General features: G+C 46.8%; 1 pseudogene; it reads left to right on the forward strand.

Annotated features, from left to right (window-relative positions):
• Nucleotides 1-19,995, forward strand: part of LOC130108144 (cyclin-dependent kinase 17-like) — a 62,013-nt pseudogene that overhangs the window by 20,358 nt on the left and 21,660 nt on the right.

Here is a 19,995-nt window from a genome sequence, read left to right on the forward strand (position 1 = left end):
ATTAATTCACATTACATCACATATCAAATACACAGATTCACATTAAATCACATTAAATACACATTAGAGTCACATTACATCACTATCAAATACACATTAGATTCACATTCCATCACATATTAAATACACATTAGATTCACATTACATCACATTAAATACACATTAGATTCACATTACATCACATATTAAATACACATTAGAGTCACATTACATCACATATTAAATACACATTAGATTCACATTCCATCACATATCAAATACGCATTAGAGTCACATTACATCACATATTAAATACACATTAGATTCACATTACATCACATATCAAATACACATTAGATTCACATTACATCACATATTAAATACACATTAGAGTCACATTACATCACATATCAAATACACATTAGATTCACATTCCATCACAAATTAAATACACATTAGATTCACATTACATCACATTAAATACACATTAGATTCACATTAAATCACATATTAAATACACATTAGAGTCACATTACATCACATATTTAATACACATTAGATTCACATTCCATCATATATCAAATACACATTAGAGTCACATTAAGTCACATATTAAATACACATTAGATTCACATTACATCACATATTAAATACACATTAGAGTCACATTACATCACATATCAAATACACATTAGATTCACATTACATCACATATTAAATACACATTAGAGTCACATTACATCACATATTAAATACACATTAGATTCACATTACATCACATATTAAATACACATTAGAGTCACATTACATCACATATCAAATACACATTAGATTCACATTCCATCATATATCAGATACACATTAGAGTCACATTAAGTCACATATTAAATACACATTAGATTCACATTACATCACATATCAAATACACATTAGATTCACATTACATCACATATTAAATACACATTAGATTCACATTACATCACATATCAAATACACATTAGATTCACATTCCATCACATATTAAATACACATTAGAGTCACATTACGTCACATATTATATACACATTAGATTCACATTACATCACATATTAAATACACATTAGAGTCACAGTACATCACATATTAATACATGGGTGTCATCACATCAGCAGGCTCCATAATTTTGCCTACTGAAGCAGTCAGTTTTTTTATTATTGTCATACAGTACAGTGTAATGAATGTTGTACACTTTAATACATTGACTTAACAGCATGTAATTTTGGGGATCTTATCGTGGTTGTGAGTCCCGCAGGCTGTGGCAGCAGATCCGTATTTAGCTGCCAGAGGAGCTGTTGTTCCTTCACCAGGAGAACTGCCAGGTTCTCCTCTGGGCTTAACAGTAGGAAGTGTGGTACTTTCTTGGCTGTTTCCCCGAAGTGGACGTTTCTTACTGAAGAGAACTTCTCACAGTGGAGGAGGAAGTGCGTCTCTGTTTCTACCTCCTCTGTCCAGCAGTGACCACATATACGCTCCTCTCTGGGCAGCCATGTTTGTCTGTGTCTTCCCGTCTCTATAGCCAGCTGGTGGTCACTGAGCCTGTATGTGGTCAGGATCCGTCTCTGATTCGTATCTCTGACAGAGCGGAGATACTCGGCCAGTCTATATTCTCTGTTTAGGGTCAAATAACAGTTTAGTGTACTCTGGGTTTTGGTTTCATTTCTCCAATGTTCCAGATACAGATCTTTTGACTGATTCATAACTTGTGTTATTCTGCTGTGTTTTGAGGCAGTGCTGATGGGAGCCTGGTTGGTTAGCTTCACCATCAGCTGACTGAGGGGACTGTTTTCAGGGTTCAGCTCTTGGGATTTTAATGCCTTGAATGGGAGGGTGTCTTTTGGGCTTGAGTTTAGATGCATCCAAAATGTTATGGCCCATTTTTGGATGTTTAACAGTAGTGGGAAACGCCCCAGTTCTGCTCAGGAGGCATTATTTGGTGTCTTCCTTTGAACATTTAATATTTTTCTGCAGAATTCGGTGTGAAGGGCCTCCATCGGGTGTTTGTCCCATGAGCCATGCTCCAATCCACTGTGCGGCCCCAGGCCTAGCTTCCATACAAAGCTATGAGTAAAATAACAGAATCAAGTATTTTTGTCCAGGTTCTAACTGGAATCTTAGTGTTTATCGTTGGGTTTTAGTGCATACATTGCCCTGCATGCTTTTTCTCTGAGTGTGTGTATTGCCGTACTGAAACTTCCTGATGCAGATATGGACACACCAAGCAAGGCATGTCTAACTGTCGTGTGTTCAGTTAGGGTGTTGTTCAAAGTAAAGTGGTATTTGTTTTCAAGGCATCTGGGTCTCTTCTGAAAGATCTGTCTCTCTCTGTCTGTCAGTCTGTCTATCTGTCTATCTGTCTGTCTCCCTTTCTCTCTGTCTCTCTCTATCTCTTTCTCTCTGTCTGTCTGTCTCTGTCTCTTTCTGTCTGTCTCTCTTTCTCTCTGTCTCTCTCTCTCTCTATCTCTTTCTCTCTGTCTGTCTGTCTCTATCTCTTTCTCTCTGTCTGTCTGTCTCCCTATGTCTTTCTCTCTGTCTGTCTGTCTCTCTCTCTATCTCTTTCTCTGTCTGTCTGTCTGTCTCTCTATCTCTTTCTCTCTGTCTGTCTGTCTCTATCTCTTTCTCTCTGTCTGTCTGTCTGTCTCTCTATCTCTTTCTCTGTCTGTCTGTCTGTCTCTCTATCTCTTTCTCTCTGTCTGTCTGTCTCTATCTCTTTCTCTCTGTCTGTCTGTCTCTATCTCTTTCTCTCTGTCTGTCTGTCTCTATCTCTTTCTCTCTGTCTGTCTGTCTATCTCTTTCTCTCTGTCTGTCTCTCTATGTCTTTCTCTCTGTCTGTCTGTCTCTATCTCTTTCTCTCTGTCTGTCTGTCTGTCTCTATCTCTTTCTCTCTGTCTGTCTGTCTGTCTCTATCTCTTTCTCTCTGTCTGTCTGTCTATCTCTTTCTCTCTGTCTGTCTCTCTATCGTTCTCTCTATGTCTATCTGTCTGTCTCTCTATCTCGCTCTCTGTCAATCTGTCTGTCTCTCTAGCTCGCTCTCCGTCTATCTGTCTGTCTCTGTCTTTCTATGTCTATCTGTCTGTCTCTCTATCTCGCTCTCTGTCTATCTGTCTGTCTCTGTCTTTCTATGTCTATCTGTCTGTCTCTCTATCTCACTCTCTGTCTGTCTGTCTCTGTCTTTCTCGCTCTCTCTCTTTCTGTCTCACTCACTCACTCACTCACTCACTCACTCACTCACTCACTCACTCACTCACACACACACACACACACGCAAAAAGTGATGTCATGCACTGATGCCATCTCGGCAGGCAGTGCATGCGTGTGTGTGTGTGTGTGTGTGTGTGTGTGTGTGTGTGTGTGTGTGAGAGTGTATGTGTGCGCGCGCACACACACTCAAATGACTATTGAAATGGGGACGAAGATGTCCCTGAAAAAGCAGAAACACCCTACGAGTTGGGAACGAAAGCCGTGTCCCAAACTGGGGAAAAAGCTGATTTCTGGGTCAGTGGTTCAGGGTCAGGTTAAGAGCTGGGGATGAATTTAAGTCTGTTTAATGTCCGCAAAAGTGACCTAAACAGATGTGTGTGTGTGTGTGTGTGTGTGTGTGTGTGTGTGTGTGTGTGTGTTAGTGCTTGTAAGTTTGTATGTCCTGCTTCTACTTGGCTATTTCCCCCAACATTTGTGATGGTTTTGAGAGGATAAAACGCCTAATGACCTCAATCTGATACACACACACACACACACACACACACACACACACACACACACACACACACATACACACACTTCCTCCTCCCGTCCATCTGCGTTATGTAACGGATCTGGCGGTCCATGTGTACAGCGCGCTCGGTAATCTCATTTCCCAGTCCGGCAGAACGGCTCATGTTGGGAGCGGTGGAACGTGGCAAGGGAGGGAGGGAGGAGGTGGAGGATGATGGAGATGAGTGGAGCTGAAGCGAGGGATATTAGAGCGAGGAAGATATGATGAAATGGAGCTTAGAGAGGGTGAGCGAGAGAGATCAGAACTTCTTTACATCCGCACAGTTTTTCAGCGAGAAAAGTGTTGAAAGTAAACCGAACACGCGGCACGACAAATAAAACCAGCGCGTCGGAGTCCCGATGGAGCGAGTCGGGCTCACTGGCAGGCAGGCAGGTTGTTCCAGCCACCGTGGCAGGTGACATTTTTCACTTTACCGCATCTGAAAACCAATTGGAAAACAAAAAGACAAGCCAGTTTAAAATCATCATCTACACCACACGTGCTTCATACAAACTCACCGTGTCTTATTAAAAATGATACAAAACCCGACCTGCAACCTTTTTTTTTGGATCCCCATCCCCCCAGTTGTACCCAGCCATTTACCCCACTCTTCCGAGCCGTCCCGGTCGCTGCTCCACCCCCTATGCCCATCCGGGGAGGGCTGCAGACTACCACATGCCTCCTCCCATACATGTGGCGTCGCCACCTGCTTCTTTTCACCTGACAGTGAGGAGTTTCACCAGGGGGACGTAGCACGTGGGAGGATCACGTTTTCCCCCCCAGTTCCCCCTCCCCCCTGAACAGGCGTCCTGACCGACCAGAGGAGGCGCCAGTGCGGCAACCAGGACACATACCCACATCCGGCCTCCCACCTGTAGACACAGACAATTGTGTCTGTAGGGACCAATCCGGAGGTAACACGGGGATTCGAACCGGCGATCCCCGTGTTGGTAGGCTACAGAATAGACCGCCACGCCACCCGGACGCCCCCCCCCCCCCACCTGCAAACATGCCGTTTTCACGTGATGATTTTACCTGATTTTACCTGTAATCTGCAGCCGAAGCGGAAGTTTCTGCCTCCGTTGCGCGCGGTCCCAGGTGAACAAAGCGGGGAATCAAAAGGGGAGGTCATGACAACCAGCCTCTTCACCATCCACCGAACTCTGGCTGACAGGTGAACCCGTCCATTACCGGCGGCCCGCAGGTCACAGCTGGGAATGCACTACGCTAAGCCGGCGGACCGGGAATGTGGTGAAAGGCTTAGAAACGGGGCTTGGGGGCGGGGGGGGGGGGGGAGTCTGGTCCACGGCTTTGCTCTCCGGCCCTGCTGAGATCTGCAGCTGTCTCCGGGCGGCGGCAGCGGCTCCTCTATAAAAGGGCTCTGTAGTGCGGCGAGGCATCTAGACTAGAATAGAGACGGCGCTATTATTAAGCTGGTAATAAGGCGGGGTTTTAGAGGTATGGGTTTTTGTTTTATGTGTGTTTGTGGGTCTCGCTGAGTCACCGTGTGGCACTCGGCAGTCTGACCACGTCGCTGCTTTAATGGAGACACACGATGATGCAATCTCTCTTTCCTACTGCACTGAAGAGTCTCCTCCTCTCTCCCGCTCTAAGAGTTTCTAATTAAATACACTTTTCATCTGTGTAAGTAGGTCTGGCAGTGGGTTTGAGGTGTGTATGTTGGAGACGGCAGGCTTTTACACTGATATGATTCATCTGTGACCGGCCGGCCAACGCCCACTCACGTCACACTGTACTCCAAGTCTGCAGAGAAATTAGCACTGCATGCACTCCGGTTGCTACTGGTCTCTATTGCATCTCTCGGTCTTTAATCCCCCCCCCCCCCCCCATCGCTCTCCATCTCCGGAGGTCTGTAGTTACAGTGTGGAGGATTACTCTGCCCTCCTGTCTGTTTTACAGTGAGACGGGCCGGCGGTGAAAACTGCTTCCTCTGATACGATCCCATCACATTCTCTCTCTCTCTTTCTCTTTTCGTTCACTCCATCTTCCCCTCTGACAGTCTGTGTGTATTCATGGAAATAAACTATATTTATCTCCCAGATTTAATTAGAACAAAACTAAACCAGATAAAGACTAGATCGTCCTTGCCCCTTTCTCTTTTTCTTTTCCGTCCTCTTCTCTCTTCTGGTCTCCGGTACGCAGTGACAGAGACGTCCTCTGTGCCAGGGATTTAATGTAATGCACTAACACTGCATTAAACACTGTTAGCCCCCCACCCCGCCCCCCCCAACCCCCGCCTCGCTCACCCCCTCCGCCGCTCCATCCATTCTCTCTGTTCCTGGCTCGCTCTCAGATTAGATATAAAAAGAACAATTGTGGGACTCTCTTTCATGTGCTGGTCTTGGTTGGCATTTAAAGGGGGTTTGGATACGGGGCCGGCCGGGGGGGGGGGGGGGGATGCAGAGCGCTAACACCGGCTTTTACTCACAGCTAAAAAGAGAGCACTCCTAAAGAATGCTGGCAAAATATATATGTACACATACATACATACATACATACATACATACATACATACATACATACATAGTATGTAAACTTACACACACATATGTATATATATATATGTGTGTGTGTGTATGTATTTATGTATACATATATACACATATGTATATACATATATGTATGTATATACATATATTCCGCTCCTCATTAGTTTAGCACTTCTATCAACAACATTGACGGTTTCTGGGGAAAAAAACGCTATATGTAAACTTAGCACAAAAAGTAAGGAAATGTGTGTTTGGTAGATTATTTCTTTGTTGTAACAATGCTTCTGGCAATAAATCTTATATCAGGCAGCTGATTGTCAGCACCTGGGGTACCAGAAGCTCAAAACAAGAGTCAATAGCAACAGCAAAATAAGCTGTTTGGCATCGGCAAAGAAGTTTTGCCAAATTTGTCATGGGCGCAACCCACATACTCAGCTCTGCTGCTCATCCCACAAATGCGTGTTCCTTACAAATGTGGCGCCATTTAAAAGGGGAATAAACAGGCTTTCCAACGGTAGAAGATTTATTGTCAAGAAGCATTGTTACAACAAAGAAATAATCTACCAAACACACATTTCCTTACTTTTTGTTCTAAGTATATATATCTATGTATCTATATATTTATATATACATACTACATATCTACTACTACTACTTTTGGCTGCTCCCGTTAGGGGGCGCCACAGTGGATCATCCGTTTCCATCTCTTCCTGTCCTCTGCATCTTCCTCTGTCACACCAGCCACCTGCATGTCCTCCCTCACCACATCCATAAACCTCCTCTTTGGCCTTCCTCTTCTCCTCTTCCCTGGCAGCTCCATATTCAGCATCCTTCTCCCAGTATACCCAGCATCTCTCCTCCACACATGTCCAAACCATCTCAATCTTGCCTCTCTTGCTTTGTCTCCAAACCGTCCAACCTGAGCTGTCCCTCTAATATACTCGTTCCTAATCATGTCCTTCCCAACACTACATCACAGTACGTACGTGTCAGAGGACACGTTTTTGCGAGAGCGAAATCCTGTCTTCTAGGTCTAGGCAGAGCTGTATCGGTCGGGATTCACCACAATTTCTCCACCACACAAGGTAATGTTACATCTAATACATATTTAAGTAAAATGTTAATTTAGAGACATCCTTTTTATAGAGTTGGCTGTTGCCCCATAGCGAGATTTGCGCACCATTTTACCGGATTACAAACTCCTCATTACCAGACTCCGATTGTTTTTCGGTAAATCGCATGTAAAATTGTGGGGACTAATTTATTGAGATTGCATTGACACTTCGTTTATTTAGCTTACATTTATTCAATTTAAATATAGTATCCACTCGCATGTAATGTTAATATGAGTCAAAAAATAATTTGAAGATAGCAAATTTAGCTACGACTCACATATTAATATTTTTGACATTCTATTGCGTCATGACCATGGTCATGACAGACCTAGTAGGCTGCAGGGCGCCCCTAGCGGCATCTGTGAGATACGTGTCAATGAACACGTATAAGTGACTTGCAGAAGCGTGTCCATAGACACGTAAAGAGGAGGCGACCGGTCTGGTCCTTCTTCATCACTCCCAGCACATACACACTACATATGTGTATGTATATATATGTGTATGTATGTATGTACGTATGTGTATATACACACACACACGCACACACACACTTACATACATACTACATATATGTGTTTGTGTGTGTATATATATATACACACACATACATACTACATATATGTGTATGTATGTTTCATTGTTTGTTGTGCAAGTGCATGTACATATAGTGTCAGGTAAAGGGGAGATGGGATGTTATGAGGGTGGGGACGAGGCAGCTCAGGGTCTCTGGTAGTGTGTACATATAGTGTCAGGTAAGAGGGAGATGGAGGGTATGGGGGGTGGGGGTGATACAGCTCAGGGTCTCCGGTAGTGTGTACATATAGTGTCAGGTAATGGGGAGATGGGGTGGTATGGGGGTTGGGGGTGATGCGGCTCAGGGTCTCTGCTAGTGTGTACATATAGTGTCAGGTAATGGGGAGATGGGGTGGTATGGGGGGGTGGGGGTGATACAGCTCAGGGTCTCCGGTAGTGTGTACATATAGTGTCAGGTAATGGGGAGATGGGGCGGTATGGGGGGTGGGGGTGATACAGCTCAGGGTCTCCGGTAGTGTGTACATATAGTGTCAGGTAATGGGGAGATGGGATGGTATGGGGGGTGGGGGTGATGCGGCTCAGGGTCTCTGCTAGTGTGTAAATATAGTAATGGGGAGATGGGATGGTGGTGGGGGTGGGGTGGGGGTGATGCGGCTCAGGGTCTCTGGTCTCCGTAATAGAATAATCAGATTCTTCAGACGCAGATAAAAGGTTTAAGAGGTAATTACTGCAGCTGAGGTTCTCCCTCCTCCTCCTCCCAGCCTGGCCTCCTCTGTGTGTGTGTGTGTGTGTGTGTGTGTGTGTGTCTCCTCTTTACCCCTCATTAATCCTCTGTTGATCTGTTTCGCTTGTGTTGTTTGTAACATCATAACAGGGAAAAACCAATTATTTTGGATTTGAATCAGGGTTGAGTCGTTGATTTATTCCAGAAAATAAAGTAGAAAAATAAACCAGGAGGCGAGAGAACAGCAACAGTAACAACAACAACAACAACTACCCCGAACGAGAAGCGAGACAGAGGAAGAAGTGAAAGAAGAAAGTGTGGAGGTGGTGGCCGAGCCAGGGAGAGAGAGGAGGAGAGAGAGAGACATCTTGCTCTGTGCAGCTGCAGTAGTGAATGTAGAGAGAGTGGTGGAAGATGGGGGAGGAGGTGGAGGAGGGATGAGAGAGGAGAGCGCAGCGTTCGTCCTTGGCTTGACACTATTCAAAAGCTTTTAACCAACAATGGTAGTCGCGGATGCAGCTCTCCGTGTACATCCCTGTGTGTCTGCCCACGCCTTCCTGATGCCCAATACCCTCTACCTTACACACAACATCACACACAGACACACACGGCGGGCTAGCTGGCTGTAGGTTGAGCTAAGACAGGTATGTGACACATACACAAGCTCACAAGCTGGTAATTGACAAGGCTGTGCATGGGTGGGTGGGTGGGTGTTTAAATTGGTAAGGGTTATGTAATTTACTGCATTATAATTGACATGTGGGGTTGTCTGTGTGTGTGTGTGTGTGTGTGTGTGTGCCTGACTGTTTGTAAAGCCTCCTACAGACTGTGTGATTATAGTGATCCCATAAATTCATAGCAAGCCACACTGTGCGATATGGGTCTAATAAACTTGGGTACGACATCAAGTGTGATGTGCGTAGACCGTACGATGATAACGCTACTGAATCGCAGGCTACGACGCAAGTCCGTAAAAATGTCATCAGCGCGCGCGCCGCATCAGTGCGCGTCATCAATCTGCGCCGCTGGTAGAGCAACATGACGCCGAGCGGGAATCGAGTCCTTTCGAAAGTCGCCACGGCTCGTTTTGCTGCTCGTGTGGTTGAGTCCATGGCATTTGGGTCACAGAGGCCAACAATCTGTCTGTTTGTGTTTAGCACCAGCAAAGATTCTGCATCGCATTGATCAGTGCGCCGTTTCCTGCTGTATTTCTGTTGGTTGGTTAGTGGACGCAAGTCGTAGAGGAGGGCCTGGAGAGGTGGAGGTATGCACTGGAGAGAAGAGGAATGAAAGTCGGTAGGAGTAAGATGGAATACCCATGCGTGAATGAGACGGAGGACAGTGGAATGGTGAGGATGCAAGGAGTGGAGGTTACGAAGGCGTATGAGTTTAAATACTTGGGGTCAGCTGTCCAAAGTAACAGAGTGCAGTAGAGAGGTGAAGAAGAGAGTGCAGGCAGGGTGGAGTGGGTGGAGAAGAGTGTCAGGAGGGATGTGTGACAGAAGAGTACCAGCAAGAGTTAAAGGGAAGGTTTACAAGATGGTTGTGAGACCAGCTATGTTATATGGTTTGGAGACAGTGGCACTGATGAAAAGACAGGAGGTGGAGCTGGAGGTGGAGGAGTTGAAAATGTTAAGATTTTCATTGGGAGTGATGAAGAAGGACAGGATTAGGAACGAGTATATTAGAGGGACAGCTCAGGTTGGACGGTTTGGAGACAAAGCAAGAGAGACAAGATTGAGATGGCTTGGACATGTGTGGAGGAGAGATGCTGGGTATACTGGGAGAAGGAGGCTGAATATGGAGCTGCCAGGGAAGAGGAGAAGAGGAAGGCCAAAGAGGAGGTTTATGGATGTGGTGAGGGAGGACATGCAGGTGGCTGGTGTGACAGAGGGAGATGCAGAAGACAGGAAGAGATGGAAACGGATGATCTGCTGTGGCGCCCCCTAACGGGAGCAGCCGAAAGTAGTAGTAATAGTAGTAGTAGTAGTAGTAGTAGACGTAGGTCGTAGCAGCAGTCTCATTGTGAGATGCTCGTCCTAAATTTCGGACACTGTCAGACTTTTGTCCCAGGTTATCGTCTGTCGCGAGGCCGTATTAATGGCCGGTTTCGAACCTGTGTCACAGTGCGACGTAGGACCACCGTTTTGGAGCCATGACCAAAGACATCGCCACGTTTAGCCATCTATCGCCTGAGATGGCCCAGATTCGCACAGTGTATAGCGGCCTTTAGATGTCCGCTGCTGCCTGGCAGAGCGGGCATTGACGTGCAGGGAGGGAGGCGAGGTTTTATCTCGCCGTGATTGTAAATAGCCGAGCTGCCATTTTTGAAATGTCCCTTTTTCGACTTTTGCAGGAGGAATGCAAAGGTGTGCCCAAAGCACTGGTGTTTGTACCTGTGTGCACATGTGTGGGCACGTGCACAAGTATGTGTGTTGTGTGTATGTTGAAATGTGAAGACACACACATACATATTGGTCTTGTATAGGGCTGTGTACTGGTGAGAATCTGGCAATATGATACGTATCATGATACAGGGTTAGGGTTCGATATATCGCGATACTGTAAGAAAGGTGATATATGGTGATACTGTAAGAAAGGTGATATATCATGATACTGTTAGAAAGGTGATATATGGCGATACTGTAAGAAAGGTGATATATGGTGATACTGTTAGAAAGGTGATATATCGTGATACTGTAAGAAAGGTGATATATGGTGATACTGTAAGAAAGGTGATATATGGTGATACTGTAAGAAAGGTGATATATTGTGATACTGTAAGAAAGGTGATATATTGTGATACTGTAAGAAAGGTGATATATTGTGATACTGTAAGAAAGGTGATATATGGTGATACTGTAAGAAAGGTGATATATCGTGATACTGTAAGAAAGGTGATATATGGTGATACTGTAAGAAAGGTGATATATTGTGATACTGTAAGAAAGGTGATATATCGCAATACTGTAAGAAAGGTGATATATGGTGATACTGTAAGAAAGGTGATATATTGCGATACTGTAAGAAAGGTGATATATGGTGATACTGTAAGAAAGGTGATATATTGTGATACTGTAAGAAAGGTGATATATTGTGATACTGTAAGAAAGGTGATATATGGCGATACTGTAAGAAAGGTGATATATTGTGATACTGTAAGAAAGGTGATATATGGCGATACTGTAAGAAAGGTGATATATGGTGATACTGTAAGAAGTGATATATCGCGATACTGTAAGAAAGGTGATATATTGTGATACTGTAAGAAAGGTGATATATTGTGATACTGTAAGAAAGGTGATATATTGTGATACTATCAGAAAGGTGATATATGGCGATACTGTAAGAAAGATGATATATGGCGATACTGTAAGAAAGGTGATATATCGCGATTTCATAGGCCTGTGTTCTTTGTGCTTATGCTACTTCCTGTCTCAGTTTACGTTGTTGGGTCGGAGTGGAAGAGTCAAATGGCTGAAGATAGGTCACAACACTGCCATCTAGCGGTCGTGGGGTTACACACAACACAAAATGTTTGTCATGAACCTTTACATGTAAACAATTAAAAATCAATATAGAGGTTTTGAGAATCGATACAGTATCACAAAAGATAATATCGCGATATTTTCTTACACCCTTAGTCTTGTAGGTGGGGGAGACAAGTGTATGATGCCCATTTTGTGCTTTTGCACCAGTGCGTGTGTGTGTGTTTTTGTGCACGTGTCCAGCATGAATAACGGCCCGTGTTCCTGTTCTTGAGGAGAGTGAGATGGATGCTGGGGTGCCAGAGGTGTCACTCAAAAGTCTTGGGTTTCAGTCACCAGGCTGGAGAGCTAGCGATAGGGAGAATGAACCGGAGGGGAGAAAGGAGAAAGAGAGAGAGAGGGCGAATGAGATGGAGCGATAGGGAAGGAGTCGAGAGAGGATGGGAGGGCGGTCTGGCAGAATATGCTGTCATCAGCCGCTGAGTAGGAAGAGAGGAGGAGTGAAAATTCATCACCATCTGAGAAAGAGAGAGAGAGAGAGAGAGGGGGGAGGTTGGTTATTATCACAACGGAGGTGGCGAGCAGGAGAAAGGTAGGCGGACTAACAACACAGAGCAGTGATAGCGGAGCTGGAAGGTAGCGGGAGAAACAGAGAGGAAAGTGGAAAGAGTGACAGAAGGACGAGTGACAAAAGGACAGAGAGAGAGAGAGAGAGAGAGAGAGAGAGAGAGAGAGAGAGAGAGAGAGAGAGAGAGAGAGAGAGAGAGAGAAAGGCATAATGGTCTGAAAAGAGTGACACGCTGAGTAGCAGTGGAGGAGTGGCGAGGACACAAAGGAGAGACATCTGATGGAGGAAGAGAGAACAGCGCCAAGGAAAGGAAAGAAAACAGAAGACTGGACAGAGAGAAGCGAAGGAACGAGAGGCAGTGTGTCAGAAAGAGACACCGTCTTGAAGAGCTGATCAAGTTTCAGTGTGTGTGTGTGTGTGTGTGTGTGTGTGTGTGTGTGTGTGTGTGTGTGTGTGTGTGTGTGTGTGTGTTACGTAGCTCCACCAAACACCTGTTATCGTGACAGCACATGTTGGGAGTTTACCTGGTGTGTTGGCTCGGTCTCTGCAGTGTTGTGTCTGCCTGCACTGTGTCTGACCTTCCTTAGTCAGCAACACAGTGAGACTGCAGAGGGAGAGTGAACGGGAGAGAGGGAGGGAGGGAGGGAGTGAGCGAGCAGCACAGAGAGACGGAGAAGGAGGGCAAGAGCGAGCAAGACAGAAAGAGAGGGAGAGAAAGACAGAGAGAGCGAGCAAGACAAAGAGCGAGAGAGGGAGAGCAAGACAGAAAGAGAGAGGGTGAGAGAGATCGAGCAAGACAGAGACAGAGAGAGAGAGCAAGACAGAGAGAGCGAGCAAGACAAAGAGCGAGAGAGGGAGAGCAAGACAGCAAGAGAGAGCGTGAGAGAGATCGAGCAAGACAGAGACAGAGAGAGAGAGCAAGACAGAGACAGAGAGAGAGAGCGAGACAGGGAGAGCGAGCAAGACAGAGGCAGAGAGAGAGAGCAAGACAGACAGAGAGAGAGAGCGAGACAGGGAGAGTGAGTAAGCCAGAGACAGAGAGAGAGATAGTGAGCAAGCCAGAGACAGAGAGAGAGAGAGAGAGAGAGCAAGCCAGAGACAGAGAGAGAGAGAGAGAGAGAGAGAGAGAGAGAGAGAGAGAGAGAGAGAGAGAGAGAGAGAGAGAGAGAGCAAGACAGAGAGCGAGAGAGAGAGAGAGAGAGAGAGTTAAAATGGAGTAGTAGCTGAGGGAGTTGTTGCGCTCTCGTTTGTGTGCCTGTGCAGTTGGCTCTCTCCTCCTCGCCCATGTTAAACCTGTTCTCTTCTGCACATCAATGTCTTCGAGCCAGTCTGAGAACTGGATTTGACACAGAATCCGGACTGGAACCGTGGCTCCCGCCCAGACCTGTTGACCCGACCACTTCGAAACTTGGACTCAAGCTGGACTGACTCTCGAAACCGACTTGTAAAGTTCTGTTGCCTATCTGCGATCTCAAACCGCCGTTTTGAATGTGCTTTGGTTCGATCGACTTTAAACTTTCCTGGGATTACATATATAGATAAATATACACACATATGGATGTATCCGGGAACTCCCAGGGGTATGCCGCCGCTCGCGTCCCCCAGGCGGGAGACTCCAGAACGGGGGAGGTTAGGATGGTGGAGGGGGTGAGGACGGGGGAGAGAGACGCCGTGCAGAGGGTCTCACCTTTCCGCATGCTCCGAATGCTGGAAACCTGCCGTCCTCCGGGGAGCCGTATTGGTGAGTGCCCCCCGCCCCTTCATCTTCATCCTCTTCCTCACTTTTATCCTCTTATTCTTCGAATTCAGCTCAGGTTCTGGGCTAAATGGTTCTGATGATGTAACCGGACATGCAAGTCATTACCTGGGGAGCAGCAAGCGACTGCATAAGTGTCTGTGTGGAACATTTAACAGTCCAGGGGCCTCCTGTATCAGTCGTTACTATGGGCAAATTTGTTTTTACCCCCAAGTTTGTCTCGGAGACCAGTATAGAACCTGGGTAACCCCTGAATTTAGACACCGACTGGCTGACACTGATGTCTCTGCAGGCCTGGTGGGATTGCTCGTTGCAAGAGGTAGACAATAGATGTTAGGAGGAAGGAATTACAAATAACCATCATGCTTTGGTACAGACTGTCAGACAATCTCGAGGGCTAAAAAATCCCATGGGTGTGTACGATAGTAACGATTTAACGAGGCACCAGATTTGCTGTTTTTTTAGTGGCTGGATGCTCGTGTGCAGACGCGTGCAGTGTTTCAACACGTTTTGAGCTTCACTTAAGTTGTTATGTGGCGTCCCATTTCAACAGCACACCGCACACCCCTCTGTCGGCGCGTTCTCCTTCTGTGCAGTGTAAAATGAATATTTAAACATATATGTCCAGGGGCTTTATTAGAAATAAGGCGTGGATTTATGCTAAGTAGCTCTCTCTTGGAAACTGCTGATCCCACAGCCGCAAAATGTACAACATCAACTAATTAATCTCAATTCATTATTTCCAGACTCCATTATGTGGCTGGCCTAGAGACTATACACGCAGCGGGTTTGCTTTGAAGGTGGTCTAGTCCTCAATCTGGGGTTTGGGCAATGCCGGGGGGGGGTCTCAGGGTTCCCTAGAAAAAAATGAAGAACGGTCCATTTCACTTTTTGTTCTTTGTATTTACGGCAGACCGACATAATGAATGGCGACAAAGCGGTGTGTGATCATGAATTTCATCATAAACACTGTTTACTGCTGTTCTGTCTGGTGCTGTCGTCTAAATATAGCAGCGTTGTCACAAGTGGACTTCCTTGGCCCATATTTTTTGGCGTGGATGTTTGATTTGTGGTCCTTGGCACGACGTGTGAGTGGAATCCTTTTCCAGAGGAACGCGGTAGCCGAGTGTAGATCTGGGCAGAAGGGGCGATATTATGATCATGATAGCCACAGGGAACTTTACATCACATTGATATCTGCTGACAGGTTTACAAGATGGTTGTGAGACCAGCTGTGTTGTATGGTCTGGAGACGGTGGCACCAGAAGGAGGTGGAGCTGGAGGTGGCAGAGTTGAAGAGGGCTAAGAATTCATTGGGAGTGACGAAGAAGGAACAGGATTAGGAACGAGTATATTAGAGGGACAGCTCAGGTTGGACGGTTTGGAGACAAAGCAAGAGAGGCAAGATGGAGATGGTTTGGACATGTGTGGAGGAGAGATGCTGGGTATACTGGGAGAAGGATGCTGAATATGGAGCTGCCAGGGAAGAGGAGAAGAGGAAGGCCAAAGAGGAGGTTTATGGATGTGGTGAGGGAGGACATGCGGGTGGCTGGTGTGACAGAGGAAGATGCAGAGGACAGGAAGAAATGGAAACAGATGATCCGCTGTGGCGCCCCCTAAAGGGAGCAGCCAAAAGTAGTAGTAGTCATGGATGATGGCTGCTGACTTAATGCCAAGTACATGTTTTTTACCATTGTTACCATTGTGTTGTGTAGTGGTTGTACCGTGTGCAAAATCTCCAAAACGAAGCCTGTTCGTATGATGACATCTCAGTATGCATGATGTCAAAAACCACAAAAATGAGATCCATGTTTTAAAAAACAGAATAGGGCGTCTGGGTAGCATAGCGGTCTATTCCGTTGCCTACCAACATGGGGATCGCTGGTTCGAATCTCTGTGTTACCTCCGGCTTAGATGGGCATCCCTACAGAGACAACTGGCCGTGTCTGCGGGTGGGAAGCCGGATGTGGGTATGTGTCCTGGTTGCTGCACAAGCGTCTCCTCTGGTCGGTCGGGGGCGCCTGTTCGGGGGGGGTTGGGGGAATAGCGTGATCCTCTCACGCGCTACGTCCCTCTGGTGAAACTCCTGACTGTCAGGTGAAAAGAAGCGGCTGGCGACTCCACATGTATGGGAGGAGGCATGTGGTAGTCTACAGCCCCCCCCCCCCCCGGATCGGCAGAGGGGGTGTAGCAGCAACCGGGGTGGCTCAGAAGAGTGGGGTAATTGGCTGGGTACAATTGGGGAGAAAAAAATGGGAAAATTCCAAAAAAATAAAAAACAGAATTACCCTTTAATAATTCAGCTGAGGTTCATCACATTGAACTGTTTGGGCAATGTAAAGTATAATATCAAACCAGAACTAGTTTACGAATAAAAATATATCAAATATTTAACCCCTGATTTTGTGATAAATTTGACGTCATAGATTCTCACTGTCGTTAATTCAGATAACAAAATTGTGCGTCGTGATGTGACGATATCCCAACTTCATCCTGGTACGAAACCACTGAAAGACGATAAATGACAATACTTGATTATTGGCCAGCTTAGCTGAGAGGTTTCATCGCTTGTAGAGCTAATTGGGCTAATTGGACTAATTGGATTTATGCTAGCTGTGGTGAAATGGACAAGGCACCACAAGCTAATGTTGTGGCTGCGCGGCAGCTCATAAAGTCTGTGAAAAAAACACAATAATAACAATAACAAACCCCCCCCCCCCAAATACTTTCTAAAAGACTTACAAAGGGAATGTAAAGGTTGTCTCAAGCCTTTTCCAGCTTTTATCAAATATTTTTTCCGTCATATCCTGGAGCGATACCGCCCCCGTGCCAAAAACGACTGGAACGCCCGGCCAAGTTCTAGCAAGCCGTGTGTGTTAAGCGAGGTCAGGTGAGGATAGTCTTAAGAAAGGAAAAAGAAAACATTAAAATAACAGCCCACTTATTCTTCTAGACAGGCTAGCGGGGAGTCAGGAACCCCTAACTAGGCCAGCCTGGCTCCCCGCTAGCAGGAGGTGGCAGCTCCTGACATTTACTGTCTGCTCCTCAGCTGCTCTGGAACTGGAGCAGCAAGAAGCAGCCAGACTCTGCAGGACGGTTGCTGTGGCATGCAGCGCCCCATGCTCCTTTCTATGTGTGTGTGTGTGTGTGTGTGTGTGTGTGTGTGTGTGTGTGTGTGTGTGTGTGTGTGTGTAGTGTGTGTGTGTGTGTGTGTGTGTTCCTTACCTAGAGATCCCGGATCAATTTCCCTCACCCGGGTGTCGGTTACCTACTGTCTAACGTTTCAGCGTCAGGGCCGTGGGCGTTGATTCCTCATAGGACTGCTCGATACTCGGTTTTCCACCGAGCAACTCTCCACGCCACGGAGGCGGCGTTTCCTCCTCTCAGGTGTGGCGGTTGAGATGTTGGAGAGTTTATCGTCATCATTTATGCAGATGGGATGTGGTGGTCCTTGGCTAATGAGCATATGCTGTTAATGTCAACAGGTAGCGAGCGCCACGGCCAGCTGCAGGGTAATGTCTGCAGCTGTGAGGGACACAGGTGGTTAATATGTGTTAAATCGGCGGGGATGGGCCAGTATTCGGTGTCGCGACAGCAGAAACACAGGAATTTCCGTTCTCGGGAAGAGACATTTTGATGATTTTTTTTTTCCTTTTTTGTTTTTTCCTTTGCACTTTTCTAGAAATTGGAGCACAGTTTTTGGCTGAGCCTCGAGCCAAAGGCAGTGCACGTTACTGGATATTACCAGACCTGACTTGTTGTACTAGAAATGCGTAACTTTTGTGTGTCCAGATAGTGTGGTGGTCTGCTCTGTAGCCTACCAACACAGGGATCGCCGGTTCGAATCCTCGTGTTACCTCCGGCTTGGCCGGAGCGTCCCTACAGACACAATTGGCTGTGTCTGCGGGTGGGAAGCCGGATGTAGGTGTGAGGTGTGTGTCCTGGTCGCAGCACTAGCGCCCCCTCTGGTCGGTCGGGGCGCCTGTTGGGGGGAGGGCATAGTGTGACCCTCCCACGCGCTACATCCCCCCGGTGAAACTCCACACCGTCAGGTGAAGAGGCAGCTGGCGACTCCACGTGTATGGGAGGAGGCATGTGGTAGTCTGCAGCCCTCCCCCGGATTGGCAGAGGGGGGTGGAGCAGAGACCAGGTCGCCCCGGAAGAGTGGGGGTAATTGGCCGGATACAATTGGGTAGAAAGGGGGGGGGGGTTGCATAACTTTTGAAACAATATATAAAAGGGCTGACTATACTGTGTGATTACAGAGTATAACAGCATCCGGTGGGAGAAGCTGTACACACACACACACACACACACATACACACTGCCTGCAATTGTTCAGTGCAAATACAGTTATGTTTGTTTTTTTTTCCGTGTTTTTACCCTTAAGATTCACCACAGCTTACCTTCCACAAATCCTAACCTTGACTATATGAAGGAGACACGTGCGGATGACCCAGAATCCGCCTCGGGGCGCCGTTGTGTTGTCCTACCCTGCAGTTTGACAGACGGCAAAGTATAAAGAATAGCCTCACCTATCGGGTCCTCCATCTCGCTATCCCACAATTCCCGGCACGGCTGAGGTGTCACAATCACTCAGGGGGCTTATTTTTCTTTCCACTTCATTACCTCTTCCCGCCATCAACCCCCCACCCCCAACCCCATTCTAACCCCCCCCCCCCCATCCCCTGATGAACCGTCCTCCCGCTCCCCCTGTCTTTATCTCGTGGCTGTGTTTAAAATGGAAACAGTAGGGATGGGGACATGTTGCCAGTGCTAACACAGAGCTGGCCTTTGGCGTTTTGGGCTGTACCGAGCACATGCTGCACACACACGCCACTTCAGACACCCATAGCCAACACACACACACACACACACACACACACACACACACACACACACACAACTACTGCACCGTGACTCACTAATCAAATGGATTCTGAGGGGAAGTGTGTGTGTGTGTTTGTGGGGGGGGGGGTTTGCATTGCATGCAGGGTAATATCGATCCCTGACCTCTTCATCATCCCGCTGGCATCTTACACTCGCTTGGCCAGCACCACCCCTACGAGGTTGGTGGCGTAATTCATCACTGGGGGGCCGGGACCCTACCTCGCTTCCCCGAGAGGACGGAATGAATGTAAGAATGTAAGAAAGGTAAAAGTTTGTGTCCTCCTCTGCCCGACAGGTCCAGCGTGTTGCTTGTAGCTGAGGAGAGAGAGAGAGAGAGAGAGAGAGAGAGAGAGAGAGAGAGAGAGAGAGAGAGCGATGTTGCCACATAAACAAATGCTATGAAGGGGAAGCAAGTTATTCAGGCTTGTGAAACAGCACACGGTCTGGACACTGAAGTGTTCAGGTCTGGTCTGATAACTTTAACAACACTGTCACACATTACACTTGCTGACATAGTGACGTTGTGTGCGTGTGTGTGTGTGTGTGTGTGTTACAGGTATTGTCCATGAGAATGTGAAGATGGGTTCAGATGGTGAGAGTGACCAGGCGTCTGGGACCTTCCTCTGATGAGGTCCAAAAGT

This window comes from Lampris incognitus, chromosome 2, assembly GCF_029633865.1.
Source record: "Lampris incognitus isolate fLamInc1 chromosome 2, fLamInc1.hap2, whole genome shotgun sequence".
Lineage (NCBI taxonomy): Eukaryota > Metazoa > Chordata > Actinopteri > Lampriformes > Lampridae > Lampris > Lampris incognitus.